Below are 22,457 nucleotides of genomic sequence, written 5' to 3' on the forward strand. Positions count from 1 at the left end.
ACCTACACCTCAAGCACACCTACATTACAATACACCTTTAAAATACAATGACATACACCACACCTACACTACAATCACCTACATCTCAAGTAAACCTACATTACAATGGCCTACATCTCAAGAAAACATTCAATGCAATGACCTACACCTCAAGTGCACCTACATTACGATCACCTACACCTCAAGTGCACCTATATTACAATCACCTACACCTCAAGTGCACCTATATTACAATGACCTACACCTCATGTTTGTTGTCATATGACTGAAAAATTGTTCAGTACAATGTTAAACTATAAGCACACTTATATTACACTGACATACACGTCAAGTACACCTACATTACAATGACCTACACCTCAAGCACACCTACATTATAATGACCTACACCTCAAGTACACTTATATTACAATGACCTATATTCAACTACATCTGTATTACAATAACCTACATTCAACTACACCTATATTGCAATGACTTACAGTTCAAGTACACTTGCATTACACTACACCTCAAGTACACATACATTACAAAGACCTACATCTGAAGTACACCTACATTACAATGACCTACATCTCAAGCACACCTACATTACAATGACCTACATCTCAAGTGCACCCACATTACAATGAGGGGCCTCTGTGGCTCAGTCGGTTAGCGCGCTAGCGCAGCGTAGCGACCCAGAAGCCTCTCACCAATGCGGTCGCTGTGAGTTCAAGACCAGCTCATGCTGGCTTCCTCTCCGGCCGTACATGAGAAGGTCTGCCAGCAGCCTGCGGATGGTCGTGGGTTTCCGCCGGGCTCTGCCCGGTTTCCACCCACCATAATGCTGGCCAGCGTCGTATAAGTGAAATATTCTTGAGTACGGCATAAAACACCAATCAAAAAAAAAAAAACATTACAATGACCTCCACCTCAAGTATACTTACATTACAATTAATGACCTACACCTTAAGTGCACCTGCACTAGAATGACCTACATCTCAAGTACTATCGCAATCGCAATCAACTCTGAGTACTCCTCAAGTACACTTACAATACCATGACCAGCACCTCACACTGGCTCCTGCAAAACTCCATCACAGTGACCTACAAGTAATTATACATTTCACTCGTGCTACACCTCAGCTACACACCCTTCTGGAAAGATACTTCAAAATTATCAGTCTGACAGTGTTATCAATCTGTGATCAAAGGATCAGTCACTTCAAGAAATTGCTACATTGTAACTATGCAGTACTGTAACTGTAACTATGGGGAATCATAACTACCGGTATGCAAACAGTTATGTCACTGTAACTACACTGTACAACCAAAACTGTCACAGACAAGCATAAACAATGTATATAATCTGTATACAGACTAACCTGCAGCACTGTTGTCTACAAAGGACACATCTTGTGAAGAGGTTATATTTGGAGCACTCATGGAGTGACTTTGTGACGACTTCATGGGGTTAACATTTGGGGTCATCTGTGGTGTACTCTTGCTGTAGATCCCTACATCCCCTGTAACCATGGTAACACACAACATATGACACTGATCACTACAATATTCAGTTTATAAGAGGTTTATAAAACAATGCCGATTCACATTTAGTCAAAATCATTGGACACTGAAACCAATTCCACAAAGCCATTTCTGAAGTCAAAATTTAAAACGCGATCTTACAGCTTATTTTTCGGCTTTAGAAATTAAAATTTTGTTCACTTCATCTATGTTTTCTTAAGGCAAATGTGTCTATACTTCAACTTCCAGTGCCCAAAACTGGGCACTGTGAAGAGGTTTTTAAATTTTGATTTAAGTCAAGAACAGGTTTGCAGAATCAGACGTAGTGAAGTGCTAAAGGGAAGCTCTGTGCACATTGAAAACTTAAATTTTCTGATTTAGTATTTCATCATTTGTTTTCACATGGACGTGGCATTGTTACACCTTTTTGTTGCCTATGTACATTTTCCGTAATTAGAGGAAGTCATTCATTTTGATTATGTTTAGTTTTACATAGTAGTTCCCCTTGTTTCTGACAGAAGTAAAATCTCAACGGCATTCATGTTCATCAATCCTTTGTGTTGACTAAATGGTACAGTTCGATAGATAAATTAATGACATTAACTGAAATTATGCACAGATGTTTTTTACACAGTGGTGCAAAGAATATTTGGGCCAAGAGGTAAGCTATGATAACATTATTTGAATGTGGTATTCAGTGACGGAACTGAACCCTTACCAGACACCGAATATCTAACTCTCTAGACGTTCTTGTTTAAAATAAGTTGTCTGTAAGGTCGCCCAGCGTCTGGCTATGAATGGAAGTTGCTAATGATGTGATGTTTGCTCTAGACATATACATCACGTTTTATTTATTGGTGGAGCTTTCAGGTTTGTTGTTGTATACTGATTTGAGTGCTGTAACACCATACCACTACTTCTTGTATTCGAAATGACGTTGGTTATAGCCACTTTATCGCAGCCGTTCACTATGTGCTATGAACAGTGTCCAGATGGTGTGAGAAGCCACATTACACATATTAGCCAGCAATTTAGCAATATGTAATATGACGTTGGCGTCTTTTATTGGTACAGGTTTTATCCTATAGTTTGAATTAGGTTATTGTCAGAAATAGGGACACCGTGTAATGCGAAACTATAGTAGCTGTTAGCTAAGTTACAAGCTGTATGTTGATAGTAACAATGGCTTTGTTAGGATAACTGTTTATATACACGAAGCGGTATTTTGTGGTATGTTTTTGTGTTATCTCAGTTATCAGTAATCATTGTTCATGCATTTCTTTGTACTGTTAAATGTATTACTTTGTGTTCTATGTACCAGTAGTTAGTAGTATGTTGTGCTAACATGTATAATTTCACCCAATTTGAGTGTGTTATAACTCGCTTAAGATATTAGCTGGTAAACCACGCTGTTTAACCACCTTGTTATGACATACATGTCGTACGTAAATTGAACGCAGATTTCATCCAACTATTTTGTGGCACTAGTTCTGCTGTGGTTGTTTAATTGCGCATTCATATACTTGTTACACACCCAATGACAGTGAAATAACGACAGGATTGCTACGGTACGGTACTATATGAAGTCTTTGTTTCTGTTGTCAGGGGCGCTACTGTGTTTAATAACACATACCTCTGGCTAATCATCATTGTACGGTAAAATACAGCTGCATGAAACAAACTTTACAAGTGTTCGTGAATTCCATCCTCAAGTTAGTGATCACATCCTACATGTACCTTCTGGCAGTTTTTATAAAGAGCTTCTCCAGTTCAAAGATGTGTACGTTTTAAAGGCAGGATTGATTAATAAGGATCCACAGTAGTATGAATGACTTCATAAATTGTAAAAAAAGAACTGCACTGTATTCATTAAAACAGTTGTTGTAAGTCTGGGATGATAGTATGGAAACAAAAGTCTTCTGTCGTTTCCAATTTGCCAGGTAAGTGTGACGTCATAAGAGAACACCTGACGTCACCCATTGCTGATGTTTCAACTTTATCCACAAATGACGCCATACTTTTAAACACAGATGACTGCTTTTAAATACAATTGTATCTGTCTGATTCGTTGTCAGAAGAATTTTACAGTAAATGAAGATGATTTCATATAGCATCACTCTTCCTGATATGGTTTAAATCGTGTTATTCTTTATTAATCCTATTGAGCCCTGGTGTTAGCTCTGCTCTGTAGGACATCCTTCATGTCATTTTAATATTTCCCCCTCATTTATCTTGGGATTGAAGTAGCACTTCATGAATAACTTGTCACGATATTTTGTCATTGTTCACCTATCTGACTAGCAGTATTCAATGTCAGTTCAATATGCATGGACACCTAGGCCAGTACGTGACACGTATTACACCGGCACACCTTACTGGAGGAAGACATGTCTAGGCTATTTATTTATTTACCTGTATTTATTTGATTGGAGTATTTCCCTTATACAGTGGCAACCAGCATTATGGTGGGAGCAAACCGAGCAGAGTGCTTGGTAACAAAAACCTAGCACACTAATCACTATGCCATGGAGGTCCCCTGATGGGCTTTATGTTAAAGGTTTATGTGTACCTACATACAGACTAGAACCAGGCTTATTTACATGTACAAAATACCATCTGAACTGAGAGAGAAATCTTAATAGTTTCTGCTGAAGAAATGCTTGGTGACTCTGGTCACTATAACCAGCCTAATTAACCATAAGTTACACAAATGTAAATATATAAAGTACTTACCCATAGAGGTATTTTGGCCGGGTGAGAAGTGTTGGGGAATAACAGAGCGCTGTGTGTTGTCAATGCAAGAAATCGGGTGCCTTAATGAAGATCCACTATGAAAAGCTTCGGCAGAGTTATTTGCCCCTGAACCTGCAACTCCTGCAACAATGTATTGACACATCTACATTTGACTGGAGTTTTACACCGTCTCAGGAATGTTTCACTTTAATATACGACAGTGGTCAGCATTATGGTGGGAGAAAACGATGGGCAGAGCCCGAGGGAAACCCACAACCATCCGCAGGTTGCTGGCAAAACCTCCCAATGAAACTCACAAAAGAGATGATATAATAATAGGTAGATATATACTTGTGTTTCCATGGTGATGTATGTGTATGCAATTAAATGTAGGTCTACTGAGATTTCAGTCATACAGGATGATGGTTTTCATATAAAAACTTAGATACTCTATTGAGTTAGTTTACTGGGTAAAACTGTTCCTTGAAAAATACATCATGTGTCCCTACAGAAAACTCTTTCAATATATGTAGATAACAGTAGAATCATCATTAGGAATTACACTTTCTGAATATAGCAGAGAATTCTAGTGCTGAAAATTGGCTGAGATATACACTGTATGCTGCATGGTTTTGAACCGTTGACCTCAGAGTCAGGCACAAAATTGTCAACCCTACATGTCAACTGTTTAGACCACTTGACCAACAGGCTGCCCAGAAAAATAGAAGGAAGTAGATGTATGTAGACTTTACGGCTAACATGCATTACCCCCCTGATGATCAGAAATGAGACAGCTCCCTCAGTTCAATTCAAATGACATCAAAACCAGTCTGATATATTCACCTGAGAGAAATGTGTCATTTCTGATCATCAGAGAGGTAATTAATGCAGCTTCGCCATCAAGTCTACCTGTCAACTACTATTTTTCACATAGTTGAAAAACCAGCAGTAAATTTCAGTGTCACTTAACTGGTTATTGACAGGCATTGCTTGTGGCTACTTGTTTACCTGACTATGACTCATGATCTGACTCACGAACTTTTCACTTAAACAATATTGGCCAGTTCAAAGAGGAAACTGAAACGTCTGGAATAACATGTATAATTTCACCCAATTTGAATGTGTTATAACTCGCTTAAGATACTAGCTGGTAAACCGCGCTGTTTAACCGCCTTGGTATGACACACACGTCGTACGTAAATTGAACGCAGATTTCATCCAACTATTTTGTGGCACTAGTTCTGCTGTGGTTGTTTAATTGCGCATTCATATACTTGTTACACACCCAATGATAGTGAAATAACGACAGGATTGCTACGGTACGGTACTATATGAAGTCTTTGTTTCTGTTGTCAGGGGTGCTACTGTGTTTAATAACACATACCTCTGGCTAATCATCATTGTACGGTAAAATACTGCTGCATAAAACAAATTTTACAAGTGTTCTTGATTCCATCCTCAAGTTAGTGATCACATCCTACATGTACCTTCTGGCAGTTTTTATAAAGAGCTTCTCCAGTTCAAGGATGTGTACGTTTTAAAGGCAGGATTGATTAATAAGGATCCACAGTAGTATGAATGACTTCATAAATTGTAAAAAAAGAACTGCACTGTATTCATTAAAACAGTTGTTGTAAGTCTGGGATGATAGTATGGAAACAAAAGTCTTCTGTCGTTTCCAATTTGCCAGGTACGTGTGACGTCATATGAGAACACCCGACGTCACCCATTGCTGATGTTTCTACTATATCCACAAATGACGCCATACTTTCAAACACAGATGAGTGCTTTTAAATACAATTGTATCTGTCTGCTTCATTGTCAGAAGAATTTTACAGTAAATGAAGATGATTTCATATAGCATCACTCTTCCTGATATGGTTTAAATCGTGTTATTCTTTATTAATCCTATTGAGCCCTGGTGTTAGCGCTGCTCTGTAGGACATCCTTCATGCCATTTTAATATTTCCCCCTCATTTATCTTGGGATTGAAGTAGCACTTCATGAATAACTTGTCACGATATTTTGTCCTTGTTCACCTATCTGACTAGCAGTATTCAATGTCAGTTCAATATGCATGGACACCTAGGCCAGTACGTGACACGTATTACACTGGCACACCTTACTGGAGGAAGACATGTCTAGGCTATTTATTTATTTACCTGTATTTATTTGATTGGAGTATTTCCCTTATACAGTGGCAACCAGCATTATGGTGGGAGCAAACCGAGCAGAGTGCTTGGTAACAAAAACCTAGCACACTAATCACTATGCCATGGAGGTCCCCTGATGGGCTTTATGTTAAAGGTTTATGTGTACCTACATACAGACTAGAACCAGGCTTATTTACATGTACAAAATACCATCTGAACTGAGAGAGAAATCTTAATAGTTTCTGCTGAAGAAATGCTTGGTGACTCTGGTCACTATAACCAGCCTAATTAACCATAAGTTACACAAATGTACATATATAAAGTACTTACCCATAGAGGTATTTTGGCCGGGTGAGAAGTGCTGTGTGTTGTCAATGCAAGAAATCGAGTGCCTTAATGAAGATCCACTATGAAAAGCTTCGGCAGAGTTATTTGCCCCTGATCCTGCAACTCACAATGTATTGACACATCTACATTTGACTGGAGTTTTACACCGTCTCAGGAATGTTTCACTTTAATATACGACAGTGGTCAGCATTATGGTGGGAGAAAACGATGGGCAGAGCCCGAGGGAAACCCACAACCATCCGCAGGTTCCTGGCAAAACCTCCCAATAAAACTCACAAAAGAGATGATATAATTATATGTAGATATATACTTGTGTTTCCATGGTGATGTATGTGTATGCAATTAAATGTAGGTCTACTGAGATTTCAGTCATACAGGATGATGGTTTTCATATAAAAACTTAGATACTCTATCGAGTTAGTTTACTGGGTAAAACTGTTCCTTGAAAAATACATCATGTGTCCCTACAGAAAACTCTTTCAATATATGTAGATAACAGTAGAATCATTGTTAGGAATTACACTTTCTGAATATAGCAGAGAATTCTAGTGCTGAAAATTGGCTGAGACACACACTGTATGCTGCATGGTTTTGAACCGTTGACCTCAGGGTCAGGCACAAAATCGTCAACCATACATGTCAACTGTTTAGACCACTTGACCAACAGGCTGCCCAGAAAAATAGAAGGAAATTGACATGTATGTAGACTTTACGGCTAACATGGATTACCCCCCTGATGATCAGAAATGAGACAGCTCCCTCAGTTCAATTCAAATGACATCAAAACCAGTCTGATATATTCACCTGAGAGAAATGTGTCATTTCTGATCATCAGAGAGTTAATTAATGCAGCTTCGCCATCAAGTCTACCTGTCAACTACTATTTTTCACATAGTTGAAAAACCAGCAGTAAATTTCAGTGTCACTTAACTGGTTATTGACAGGCATTGCTTGTGGCTACTTGTTTACCTGACTATGACTCATGATCTGACTCACGAACTTTTCACTTAAACAATATTGGCCAGTTCAAAGAGGAAACTGAAACGTCTGGAATAAACCACCAACCTTTGGCAAGTTTAAACTGGTGAACTTTCTCATGTGTCACTCAAGTCGTTTAATTATATTGGTGAAAGGCTAGCAGTTTATGGCAAAACTTCATGTATGACCACACAAGAGAGTGCTGTTCACTGCTTCATGACATAGATTAAGTCTCTCAGAAAAATGGTAGCACTGCAATTTTGAAAATTCTTTGTCCAAGGATTTGATTGCACTCATTTCTCTGGTCACATAGTGACCTAAAAAGAGTGACCCACCATATTGCTTTTAAAGATGTCATTTAAGTAGAAAGGCTCTACGATATTTATTTCTTTCTTTGGTTTCTGTTTCACATCATACTCAGGAATTTTTCATTTACAATGTACACAATGGTGGTTGTGTTTCATGATAGAGAAAACCACAGACCTTTGGCAAGTAACTGAGAAACTTTCCCACAGATTGTGATGATTGCAGATATGCACACCATACTGATGGAAGACAAGTGGCCATTCATGAGCGTTAGACTGCCCAAACTTGTGTTGATCACGTTCACGCACGTCCTTGTTAATTATTACCTTGCTGTGAAAGCTGGTTCAAATGTGACTGTGGTTTTGGTGGGTCATCCAGCTCTTGCTGCTCTCTGTGGTTACCCTGGTTACCAGGATTGTCACTGTTATTAAAAATATTCTCATAGTCCTTCTTAAATCTTTGAGGAACACGATCATAAATTTGTTTTGCTAAAATTTGTACATCGCAATCATGCACCACTTTCACGAACTTTATAAAGGCATCCGGGTACAATCGTAACAGCACGTTCACCAGTTCTCGTGTCCCTTCAATGTTACCTTCTTGTATACATCTTCGTTCAATACGTTGGCTATCCTCAATAGGAATTGCATTCCTCATGTAAGGTAGAATTTTCCTGGGCGCAATTTTGGGCTGAATTTCAGCCTGCATGTCACGCAGTATAATTTCATGATAATGTAGCCCATCATGAACCATCTTCATCTGAAAAATGACAAAATAATTTTATCAACTGACTCCTGATCCAATGATGACTAATGAACCTAGTGACGACAGCGATGACTGAGCTACAAATTGATGGCTGAACTACATAGTGATGGCTGAACTACGTAGTGACGACAGCGATGAATGAGCTACAAATTAATGGCTGAACTACATAGTGATGGCTGAACTATGTAGTGACAACAGCGATGAAAGAGCTACAAATTAATGGCTGAACTACATAGTGATGGCTTACCTACGCACGACAGCGATGACTGAGCTACAAATTAATAGCTGAACTACATAGTGATGGCTGAACTACGTAGTGATGACAGCAATGACTGAGCTACAAATTAATGGCTGAACTACATAGTGATGACTGAACTACGTAGTGATGACAAAACTACATGTGATGACTGAAGTACAGAGTGATGTCTGAATTACAGTAATGACTGAACTACATAGTGATGACATTGATGACTAAGCTACAAATTATTGGCTAAACTACATAGTGATGGCTGAACTACACAGTGATGACAAAACTACATGTAGTGGTGACTGAAGTAAAGAGTGATGACTGAATTACAGAGTGATGACTGAGCTTCATAGAACTGTAAAATGACTGCATGGACTATAAACTGATGACTGAACTAAATAATTATTGGCGGTTGAAATATGTAAAATGAGGGCTGAACTACACCGTGATTACTGGCTTATATAATGGTACTTGGACTACATAGTGATGACTGGCCTATATAATGGTAATTGGACTACATGGTTATGACTGGCCTATATAATAGTAACTGGACTACATAGTGATGACTGGCCTATATAATGGTAATTGGACTACATAGTGATGACTGGCCTATATAATGATAATTGGATGATTAAACAACATAATGATGACAAACCTACAATGTGACTGTAAGGACAGGCCTGCATAAAGAAGACTGAACTACACACATGTAGTTATGACTTAGGCCTGTATGTAACCACATAATGCTGATGTCTACACTACATACAATGATGACTAAACTACACACAAGTAGTTATGACTTAGGCCTGTATGTAACCACATAATGCTGATGTCTACACTACATACAGTGATGACTAAACTACACACATGTAGTTATTACTTAGGCCTATATGTAACCACATAATGCTGATGCCTACACTACATACAGTGATGACTAAACTACACACATGTAGTTATGACTTAAGCCTATATGTAACCACATAATGCTGATGTCTACACTACATACAGTGATGACTGAACTACAAATGTAGTTATGACTTAGGCCTGTATGTAACCATATAAGGCTGATGTCTACACTACATACAGTGATGACTGAACTACACACATGTAGTTATGACTTAAGCCTATATGTAACCACATAATGCTGATGCCTACACTACATACAGTGATGACTGAACTACACACATGTAGTTATGACTTAGGCCTGTACGTAACCACATAATGCTGATGTCTACACTACATACAGTGATGACTGAACTACACACATGTAGTTATGACTTAGGCCTGTACGTAACCACATAATGCTGATGTCTACACTACATACAGTAATGACTAAACTACACACAAGTCGTTATGACTTAGGCCTGTATGTAACCACATAATGCTGATGTCTACACTACATACAGTGATGACTAAACTACACACATGTAGTTATGACTTAGGCCTGTATGTAACCACATAATGCTGATGTCTACACTACATACAGTGATGACTAAACTATACACATGTAGTTATGACTTAGGCCTGTATGTAATCACATAATGCTGATGTCTACACTACATACAGTGATGACTAAACTACACACATGTAGTTTTGACTTAGGCCTGTATGTAACCATATAATGCTGATGTCTACACTACATACAGTGATCAATGAACTACAAATGTAGTTATGGCTTAGGCATATATGTAACCATATAATGCGGATGTCTACACTACATACAGTGATGACTGAACTACACACATGTAGTTATGACTTAGGCCTGTGTGTAACCATATAATGCTGATGTCTACACTACACACAGTGATGACTGAACTACACACATGCAGTTATGACTTAGGCCTGTATGTAACCATATAATGCTGATGTCTACACTACATACAGTGATGACTGAACTACACACATGTAGTTATGACTTAGGCCTGTATGTAACCACATAATGCTGATGTCTACCCTACATACAGTGATGACTGAACTACACACATGTAGTTATGACTTAGGCCTGTATGTAACCACATAATGCTGATGTCTACCCTACATACAGTGATGACTGAACTACACACATGTAGTTATGACTTAGGCCTATATGTAACCACATAATGCTGATGTCCACCCTACATACAGTGATGACTAAACTACACACATGTAGTTATGACTTAGGCCTGTACGTAATCACATAATGCTGATGTCTACCCTACATACAGTGATGACTAAAGTACACACATGTGGTTATGACTTAGGCCTGTATGTAATCACATAATGCTGATGTCTACCCTACATACAGTGATGACTAAACTACACACATGTGGTTATGACTTAGGCCTGTATGTAACCACATAATGCTGATGTCTACACTATATACAGTGATGACTGAACTACACACAAATAGTTATGACTTAGGCCTGTATGTAACCACATAATGCTGATGTCTACACTACATACAGTGATGACTGAACTACACACATGTAGTTATGACTTAGGCCTATATGTAACCACATAATGCTGATGTCTACACTACATACAATGATGACTGAACTACACACATGTAGTTATGACTTTGGCCTATATGTAACCACATAATGCTGATGTCTACACTACACACAGTACATGTAGCTGGTACATGTAGCTGGTACATGTAGCTGGTACATGTAGCTGGTACATGCAGCTGGTACATGTAGCTGGTACATGTAGCTGGTACATGTAGCTGGCAACCACCTTCTAATGAACCTTGCTGTGGTTCTCGTCTAGTTCATATATTTCATTTTTCTGGTGCTTTATATTTAATAAGAATACATGTAGTCTACAAACCAATAAAACCTTAAAATATTTCCAACATCCGCCATGTTTTGAATTCTGCCTTCCGCCAGTCCCCGCAAGGTACATGCTAAGTTCAACTTGCTCGATTCAGATGTTTAAACGACTGGTATTACTGTGAAAAAATGACTTGCTGGGTTCGAGATGTGATGTTTAGTGGAAATGTCTGTGTGGTGCTAAATAAGACAGATGCTGGGTAGAGTCCTACTTGATACCTCCTTTGCTCTGATATTTTGACGTCACTATACAATATTTGGGTGCCTACATTTACTGTTTATGGAGTACCGGTAGTGCCAGAATTCTGCCACCTCGCACCTCTTGCACCTATCGTTTCTCTTCTACAAAAGCACAAATTTCCACAAATATAAGTTCTAACCTTTCGGCAGCCACGCATTTATTCCTCAGCAGCCAATCGGTCTTGAGGGTTATCGCTGATTCCCCCCACATTACATGTGGGTGACTATCATCACGTCACAGCTATATCATTGCACCCGTTTTCACAGTTTTACCTTCTCGTGGTAGGGTGATTCGTTCATCTGCCTGATAAGAATTCTGACAAATACATGTTCAGTGCTCAATTTACGCAGCCTTCTGGTAGGTTATACCACGACTATATAAGAATGTGGTGGTTCCAACAATTATTGTGACAGTTTACCAGTAACCTACGTATTTTACTTATTGTTATACTTACTCACTAGGAAAAATATGGTGAAAACGATCGTGAGAGTCTCACATGTAAATGATGTAGATGTCTGGGTAGACGTACATCGTGTGCTAATCAGTTAGTATAGAGTACATCGCAGATTACATTTCCAGAAACAAACCTCATACTTTCCAAGCGGCACTCGTGTATCTTTGACAGAAGTCACCAGTTGTGAAAAATGTCTTTACTTCCGATGAGTTGCGCAAGTCAGCTGTCAAAACATGGTGACGTAAATCCTCGGCCCAAGTTACTTTCGTTTTCGATCACGTTAATATGTGTGGAAGAGTTGTCTCCCCTGATCTCCATCTGATAATAAATTTGACTTTTTGGGATTATTTTTATTATTTTTTCTTTCTTTTATTATTTTTTTAAGGTTAATTCTACATTTCAACAAATCCTGTACGTCAAGACTCTATAAATGTACTAGAGCTACATTATAAGACATCATATCGGAAGTGTTGTCACTTCTGTGCGCAGTCTTACCACCATGAGCAGTGAAATACTACCTCTCGTCAATTTACTCAGTTAAGATTTTATTCAAAGCCTATTTGAGATCAGCAAAAACGGGCCATGTTGACTTGAGGGTTGTATATAGTAACACACACAAATATTCCGCACGGCAAAGACAAAGGTCCTCGTTGGCTAAATTGTCTATAGCGCAGGTTTCGTCGCATGCACCCAATCTGCCCTGACCAATGGAGTGGAGGGATCGAAACAAGCTGTGGCTTCTACAGGACTTGTTGGTTTGAAGTGAATTGGTTCAGGTTATTCCAATAAACCTGACTGCCGTTCTAAATATGCTCGGAGTACAGCGATAAAACAAATGAAACCAATTATTATATAAATTCTGACACATATATACATGCATTCTGGTACAATCCACACACGACACATGCCTTACCAATTCACACTGAAACGACTTCGGATTTTTAACACAATGGCTGTTATCAGAGTAATAGAATATGTGTGCTATCTTTCAAATAAAAATGTGTTGCAAGATAACAACAGAATACATTGATTTTAACATCACCTAGACAACAGGACTTTCGGTTCAAATTGCAAGGCCATGTTTTTGTGACATAGGCCTGTAGCAGGTGACTCGTTTTGATGTACAGATGATTCATTTTAATTGATTGTATATGAATCACTGCGATGTACATATGATAGGGCTCACGGTGATACAAGATTTATGGGGACCTGTCAAACGCCGGGTAACAGGATGTTATTTTAATGACGTCAAATGTTCCTTTCCCTGCTCATCGTGATGACGTCACATTAAAAACAGAACGACTTTAGAATAGAAACTGATAGTTGTAACATTGTATACGCTACGCTACAATCCATTTTTGACACAACAATGGCTCGAAGCTCTGCTTCACACAAACGCCACCTCACAGGACTTAAAAATATGCCGCCACCCACAAAGCGACTTCAAAAGAAGCTGATATACAGATATGAAAGCTCTCACCCATTGAGGGTTCACCCCTCCTCGATGGCTGTTCCTCCACGCCCCTTGGGTCCGATGCTTCATCGGTGAGCTCTGCAGATTCATCTTGAATTCCCGGGAAAATATGCGAGAATTTCCCCTTAAATCTGCTCGGTACACGTCCATACAGTTCTTGCGCTAATATCTGTCCACTGGAACTAGCTTTTACCACGGCCTCTACAAACCTGACAAAGGTGTCTGGGTATGACCTCAGGAGCACATCCACGAGTTTCCTGGCGCCCTCGATGTCGCCATCCTGTAGGCAGCTCTGTGTGATGCGTTGACGGTCCATGTCTGATATCGAGTCTCCCATATGGTCCAGGACAGCTCTAGGATTGATCTTCTTTTGGATTTCATATCGATTATTCTTTATTATACTTTCGTGAAAATGTCGACTCATTTTGCCCTTAAAGGGAATAAAAAAAAATTCTTTTTTTAAACTGATGTTTACAAGACGGCATCTCATATTGTTATAGTGGGTTAATCAATGGGTAAAGCTACGGTGGAAGAAAGAAACAACCTCACATCACCAGGTATGTGATACAACGCCTGGCGTAAAACTGAAACTGGGTTAGAACAATTATTTACGTCTATACATACGATTGTTGGTTAAGGAAAAATATGATGCTTGTTATAGCGCTCCTTGTCACTCTAAAACAAAATGGAATCTCATGTACAGACTATAGTGAATAGACATTGATAAATAAACGAGTATATAGTAGATTAATCGATGTTACTTAACAACAAACACTGAGTGTATGTAGCTCCATATTTCGCGGATACAACCGATGCGTGTATATACAAGTAGGTAGGCCTGGTTTCCTATACAGGGAAATCTTCGCCAATATACACATGCACAGTTATCGTAAACCATCACCGCTAAAAACTTATATCCTTGTATATAATAACCGAGGTGGGAAGAGACGATCTACATCTGGTGGGAAGAGATGACCTATATCTGGTGGGAAGAGATGAAGCCTACATCTAAGCTGGAGAGCACTACAGCCTACATGTACCCCTAGCTTTCTTTCATGTACCCCAGCGTTTAGCTGGTTAGGTACTCCATTCAGAGGAGTGTCTGTGTAATTCAACTTTAAACACAAATACAGATGTACTATATACGATGGAGGCCAGCATTATGGTAGGAGGAAACAGGGGCAGAGTCCGGGGAAAACCCACGACCAGCCGCAGGTATTCTTAAAGGGAAGACCTTCTGAGCACCCTGCAGACGTGAAGTTTATAAATAAATAAATAAGTAAATAAATAAATAACCTTCCCATGTACACCACGACCATTCGCAGGTTGCTGCCAGGCCTTCCCATGTACGGCCGGAGAGGAAGCTTGTATGAGCTTGACTTAAACTTACAGCGACCGCATTGGTGAGAGGCTCCTGGGTCATTGCGCCGCGCTGGCGCGTTAACTACCTCGGGTACGGAGGCCCTCAACACGATTATTAGGCAGGACAAACTCTTTGTTTCTTACACAGCAGAACGCCATACACAGCATACTTATCGCTTTGCCCCGAGGAAGAGCGCTGGTGAGATTTTGCGGTCATACCATGTTGACGTTACCCAGCTTCCATACATCATGCACACATGAAGATTAGAAGCTTACAAAGGTCTATCTAACTATCTGATTCATTATATACTTGTAAATATATTTTAAGACATACGCGATAAAAAGCTCAGATGTACATGTAGCTAATGCCTAGATTAGCATGTATATAGGTCCGTGTTTCGCAGACTTTTTTTCAGTATAAACTACTGTAAACTGTATGAATTTCGAATTAAATTTTATCGTATAAATATATACCAGGTTGTCACCTATACAGGTACATGTATATACATTGATACTACACGTAAGGGATAAAAAAAAACAGACAGGAATTCCTACAAAGATGAGAAATATACCACGTATGTTAGATATTCGCTATTACTGGCCCGGCCTAAAACTCGGCTGCTACGGTATACCCAGGTGTGTATAAATAATAACTGCATGAAACTGGACTGCTTAATCGTGGTACTCTGAATTAGTTATGGCACCCACAATGAAAACATTCGCTCGTGTCACTTAAATGTGTGGTTTGTAGGCTGGGTACATTTGACCCATATAACATCAACAGTTGCAATACAGGCCTAAATTAAATAGTGCCACAGAATCGATTCTGTAGCCTGTCACACAAGCACATATATTACCATTCAGTCGACAAAATAAACCGATGTTCAACTTACACAATCGATCGGGGACAGTTCGGCAACACTTCCTTCTAAATGTGATGATGGCGGCTATATGACGTCAGGTATCGGCAGACCAAAAGCTGCCAAATAATAATAATGTCGACCTACATGTACATTTTTTTTAAATTCGATTCCTGGATTTTACTCTTATTTGAAACATTCAAAACGCTGTTGGTATATTTAAATACTTTGGATCGATCGATTTAAATACTTTAGGAATGGTGATCACCATCTTGATTGACATCTGTTTGGATTAGACATCATGGTTCAAGAGTACTAGCTGTGTCCGTGCTCACATTTTGGGAAATTTTCAAAAAACATACATTTTGTTTCACTTTCGCATACCAGCATATATGAGTATACAGTAACATTGATCTGTTGTCCAGAGTTATTTCCCTTTAATATATTACATAATGGTCCTTTTAAAAAAAAAATACTGCCACAATCTGATCACTTCTGTTATTTTTTGCTTCTTTTATTCGGTTCCTTTGTGCGGTAAATTATTTAAAATAACCTTTTTAAAAATTCATATTTAAGTACAGTAATATAAATGAAAATATATGACGAAGTAAGTATAAAGGCCTTCATGTATACAGCGGCGTATGTCGGGTGTACATGTACATGTGTGTGGGCCCTACACTTTAAAAAGGATGATGGAGCATCCGTGCAGGCCAAGGTGATTAGCGTGCCAGCGCGGCGCAATTACCCATGTAGAACCAATGTGTTCGCTGTGAATTCAAGTTCAGCTCATACTGGGATCCTCTCCCACCATATATAGGAAGGTCTCTCAGTAACCTGTTTACGGTCGTGAGTTTCTCCCAGGCTTTGGCCCGTTTCCTCCCAACATATAATGCTGGCTGCCGTAGTATAAGTAAAATATTCATGAGTACTGCGTAAAACACCATCCAAATAAATAAATAAATAAATAAAGTATGAACAAAAATAAGTAGGGCTATTTACTCCATAAAATAAACATTGTGATGAATTCAAGCTTATTTCTTATGTCACTAAGTAAAATATTGTATTTCCATTCCATATATTATTCATTAAAGTAACAACCTAAAGAGTGATGCGAATTACCTCAATCAGATTATATGATAGGCCTACACATGCACTCAGCCGATATTTCAGTGCTTTAGATATGCCGCTTTTACGTTGGCTTTAATTTTCGTAATTACTGTATGTCTACCTTTCAACAGGATTAAGGTAAGTTTCTTTTTCCCAAGCATAGGATTATTTATTGATTTAATTGTGATTTTAACATTATGTGTATAAATTATTGGATGTAGGCGATGAGCCTGAATATATTATAGAGAGCTGTGTGAATGTAAAGATTACTGAAATAACGCTTTGCGTAAACACCTGATGACAGAGTACATAAAAGAACTGTGAGAAGGTACCGTAGTCATTTTGTAAATACCTGGTGACCGAGTACATAAAAGAACTGTGAGAAGGTACCGTAGTCATTTCGTAAACGCCTGATGACAGAGTGCATAAAAGAACTGTGAGAAGGTACCGTAGTCATTTCGTAAAGGCCTGATGACAGAGTACATAAAAGAACTGTGAGAAGGTACCGTAGTCATTTCGTAAACGCCTGATGACAGAGTCCATAAAAGAACTGTGAGAAGATACCGTAGTCATTTCGTAAACGCCTGATGACAGAGTGCATAAAAGAACTGTGAGAAGGTACCGTAGTCATTTCGTAAACGCCTGATGACAGAGTACATAAAAGAACTGTGAGAAGGTACCGTAGTCATTTCGTAAACGCCTGATGACAGAGTACATAAAAGAACTGTGAGAAGGTACCGTAGTCATTTCGTAAACGCCTGATGACAGAGTACATAAAAGAACTGTGAGAAGGTACCGTAGTCATTTCGTAAACGCCTGATGACAGAGTACATAAAAGAACTGTGAGAAGGTACCGTAGTCATTTCGTAAACGCCTGATGACAGAGTACATAAAAGAACTGTGAGAAGGTACCGTAGTCATTTCGTAAACGCCTGATGACAGAGTACATAAAAGAACTGTGAGAAGGTACCGTAGTCATTTCGTAAACGCCTGATGACAGAGTGCATAAAAGAACTGTGAGAAGGTACCGTAGTCATTTCGTAAACGCCGGATGACAGAGTACATAAAAGAACTGTGAGAAGGTACCGTAGTCATTCAATAACCGAATAATATTTACCGTACCTTAAGCACCATATGACAAAATAGTGTATATTACCTCAGCGCTCCTATATTATTAAACGATCTGTTCATTCTTTAGCGGCTTGTAACAGATAGAAACTTCTTGGGAATATATGTAGTCCTTAGTAATTGGACACGTCATTATAAAATGAAGCTTTTTTTTCAGAAACACCGCAGTGTTCGATTCTCCCAAGGGATCTTCTTAAATCTCCCTGAGTGAACGGTTAATCTAGCTGTAGCAACTCGTACCCTTGATATGTCTCGTACATACTAACTTTAACTTAAACACAAAATAGGTAAAGTGTAATTCAGTTCGCAAATCGGTTTTCTAAATCTCAGTAATCTTTATATCGAATACTTTCATTCAAATATCCTATAAGTTTCTGAGTGCAAGTGTCCTTGATTCATCCAAAGAGGACTCAGACTCAAGCTATAAAACTTTGACAAACGGTTAATTGTGATTAACATCAGCAGAATTTTGAACGATGTTGAGGTTATCAAAGCTCTATCCAATTATTTCTCAGCAAAAACACAGAAAGGTAAAAAAAGCATCCGCCAGCTAAGGCGAAAACCTCTTCCGCAGTTTAAACCAGTCGTGAGAAATTCAGCAGTACAAGATGCCCTTGAAGATCTTCGTCATAAATATGTTATCGTCCCACCTGACAAAGTACCAAATAATATAATTTCTTGAAAGATATATTAAATTTCATTACAAATCGTTTGTATTTTCAAAGAATATTTTAGCTACACAAGGCCGTCGGAGTTAATGGGTAGAGAATTATTTGGAAAAGCACCAAAATTCTAAGTGTGGTTTATGTTGTACACAAGACACGTTCTTACCAAGAATTGGCACAAAAGCAGTTATTTTCTTAGGTGGGTTTTTAAAATTATTTTTAGCCCTTTATAACTTTATCTGGAATAATTCTACGATAGTTCATCACAGTTCATGATTTCACAGGAAACCGGAAAGAGACCAAAGACACCCATGGCACCAGGGACAAGAAAAACCTCCTGTATGGTGGGGGAAACATGATAGAGGTCAGAGACAACCATGGCACCAAGAACATGACAAACTTCCTGTCAACCATGGCACCAGGGACGTGACAAACCTCCTGTATGGTAAGGGGAAACCGGACAGAGATCACAGACACCCATGGCACCAGGGACATGACAAACCTCCTGTATGGTGGGGGGAAACCGGACAAAGGTCATGACCATGACACAAGGGACATGACAAACCTCCTGTAGGGTAAGAGAAACTGGACAGAGGTCACAGACACCCATGGCCCTGGGGGCTGTTAACCCTTGTGTAGGGTAACAGAAGCCAGACAGAGGTCACAGACACCCATGGCACCAGGGACGTGACAAACCTCCTGTATGGTGGGGAGCCCGAACATAAAGAAAACTGAGATGATATAAACTTGTGGGCAAAAATCAAAGCTTTGAGAACAGAATGTTCTCCAAAGGCTGATTATGAGAGAGTAATTTTCATTTATTGAGCCAGCATATACAACATCAAAAGCAAGAAGAAATAAAACACAAAATTTTATAAAGATATCGGCTATATTAAAAATATATGAGTAAAGTATCTATTAACACTATTTATCATGTTTATTGTAGAAAACAGCTAAATAGAGAAAAATTAACTGTCCCACATTGATTTTAAACAAAAGCTTAATGTGAAGATCAGATAATGACGTGAAGACCACTTCTATTTATTTATGTGCTTGCCTTGAAATGGAAATCACATCCATCATTCTACTGTCTTGTCCACAGATGACAACCATCTTCTCTGGTATAAAACCAGATGTTGTATGTGAATAAGGCTACTTTTCACCACTTAGTCTTGGTCAAGGTTTTCAACACATTTGAAACTGAACACAGTTTCCAGCACCAGAGGCTATAGGCTCGATTTGTTTTCATAGTCATTTATAGATGGCCGTAAGTGGGAAGGTCAGTCACCAACCTGCAGGTCGTGGGTTTCCCCCGGGCTCTGCCCAGTTTCCTCCCACCATAATGCTGACCGCCGTCATATAAGTGAAATATTCTTGAGTACGGCATAAAATACCAATCAAATAAATAAATAAATAAATCATTTACAGAAATAGTCATATAAGAATAAAAAAAAAAATCAAACATTTGGACCAATATAATACAGTATAGCAGCCTTTATATTCACAACTCCATGCATAATATCCCTGTTTTAGCAGGCTCTAGTATGAGATAAATCAAGGATGATAGAAAGGAAAGTTTGGTGACAATTTTACTGAAAAAGCTTCTCTTTGCAATACCACTTACAGGAGTGTGCAATTCTAATTTGATTACACTAAGCTGCCGATTCGATATTCATCTTCATAAAGGCTGTTTGCACATACACACAAAGAAACAAAATGGGTGTCTTAAATGTTAGGAACAAACGTATCAAGTGTAAAGCAAAATGGTACATCTATCTAACCTGATGATGAGGATCAAGAGTGCATTATTTTCAAAGTTTCTATTCCAATAATTCCTGCCAAAATCAACCTCTTTTATCTACATTAGCACTAGCACACAATACAGAGCAAAACACCATTTATTTTTTAGGATAATTGCTTCCAAATTTCAACATGGCATCTGTCAGTCTTCATTTTCATATTAAAGCCTGACTATTAAAACACAAATCCCCAACTAATTAGCCAATAAACTCATACCTTGAGTATAGTCCCATACCACAGTATAGTCCCGGATAAACAATTCTTCCCAATTATATATTCACCGCTTGCTATGGCAGTGCATCCATGATGGGATTTGATGAGACCATGCTGTGACAATGTCCAAAAATAAAATGTAATTTAAAAAAAAAATTTTAAAAATAAAAATAAATGTAATTTACAGTGAGAAATTGATTAACTGTTCTCTTTTTCCATTTCATCAAAATCCCAACAACTGACTAATTTTGATTGTTTATAACATTGTGTGACTGCCTTTGTTGTCACCTCACACCTTGAGCATCTTTGATTGTACTCTCATATTTGAATTTACCTACTCAACTGCAATAGTTTTTAGTCTTGCCACAACCATGACAAGAAAGGATTTATGTGGGTGGCATCTAAAACCCTCATCTGGGTACAACCCTGATCTTCTACTCTGATAACATCTGCAGTTTATCCACAATGAGCACCATCAACAGAATCATTACAGCTTTCAGCATCACCATCATCAACTTCACCATTATCACAGCCTGTCCCAGCATCAACCATAGCACCGTCATTAGCAGTTACATCATCATTATAACTTGCATCTTAATGAATGCTGGCACCATCATGAACCCTGGCACCTTAATCACCCTGGGCACCATCATTATCCCAGGCAGCATCATCACCCTGGGCACCATCATCATCCCAGGCAGCATCATCACCATGGGCACCATCATGAACCCTGGCACCTTAATCACCCTGGGCACCATCATCATCCCAGGCAGCATCATCACCCTGGGCACCATCATGAACCCTGGCACCTTAATCACCCTGGGCACCATCATTATCCCAGGCAGCATCATCACCCTGGGCACCATCATTATCCCAGGCAGCATCATCACCCTGGGCACCATCATCATCCCAGGCAGCATCATCACCCTGGGCACCATCATGAACCCTGGCACCTTAATCACCCTGGGCACCATCATTATCCCAGGCAGCATCATCACCCTGGGCACCATCATTATCCCAGACAGCATCATCACCCTGGGCACCATCATCATCCCAGGCAGCATCATCACCCTTGGCACCATCATAATCCCAGGCAGCATCATCACCCTGGGCACCATCATGAACCCTGGCACCTTAATCACCCTGGGCACCATCATCATCCCAGGCAGCATCATCACCCTGGGCACTATCATGAACCCTGGCACCTTAATCACCCTGGGCACCACCATGAGCCCTGGCACCTTAATCACCCTGGGCACCATCATTATCCCAGGCAGCATCATCACCCTTGGCACCATCATTAT

This window comes from Liolophura sinensis, unplaced genomic scaffold (assembly GCF_032854445.1).
Source record: "Liolophura sinensis isolate JHLJ2023 unplaced genomic scaffold, CUHK_Ljap_v2 scaffold_25, whole genome shotgun sequence".
Classification (NCBI taxonomy): Eukaryota; Metazoa; Mollusca; class Polyplacophora; order Chitonida; family Chitonidae; genus Liolophura; species Liolophura sinensis.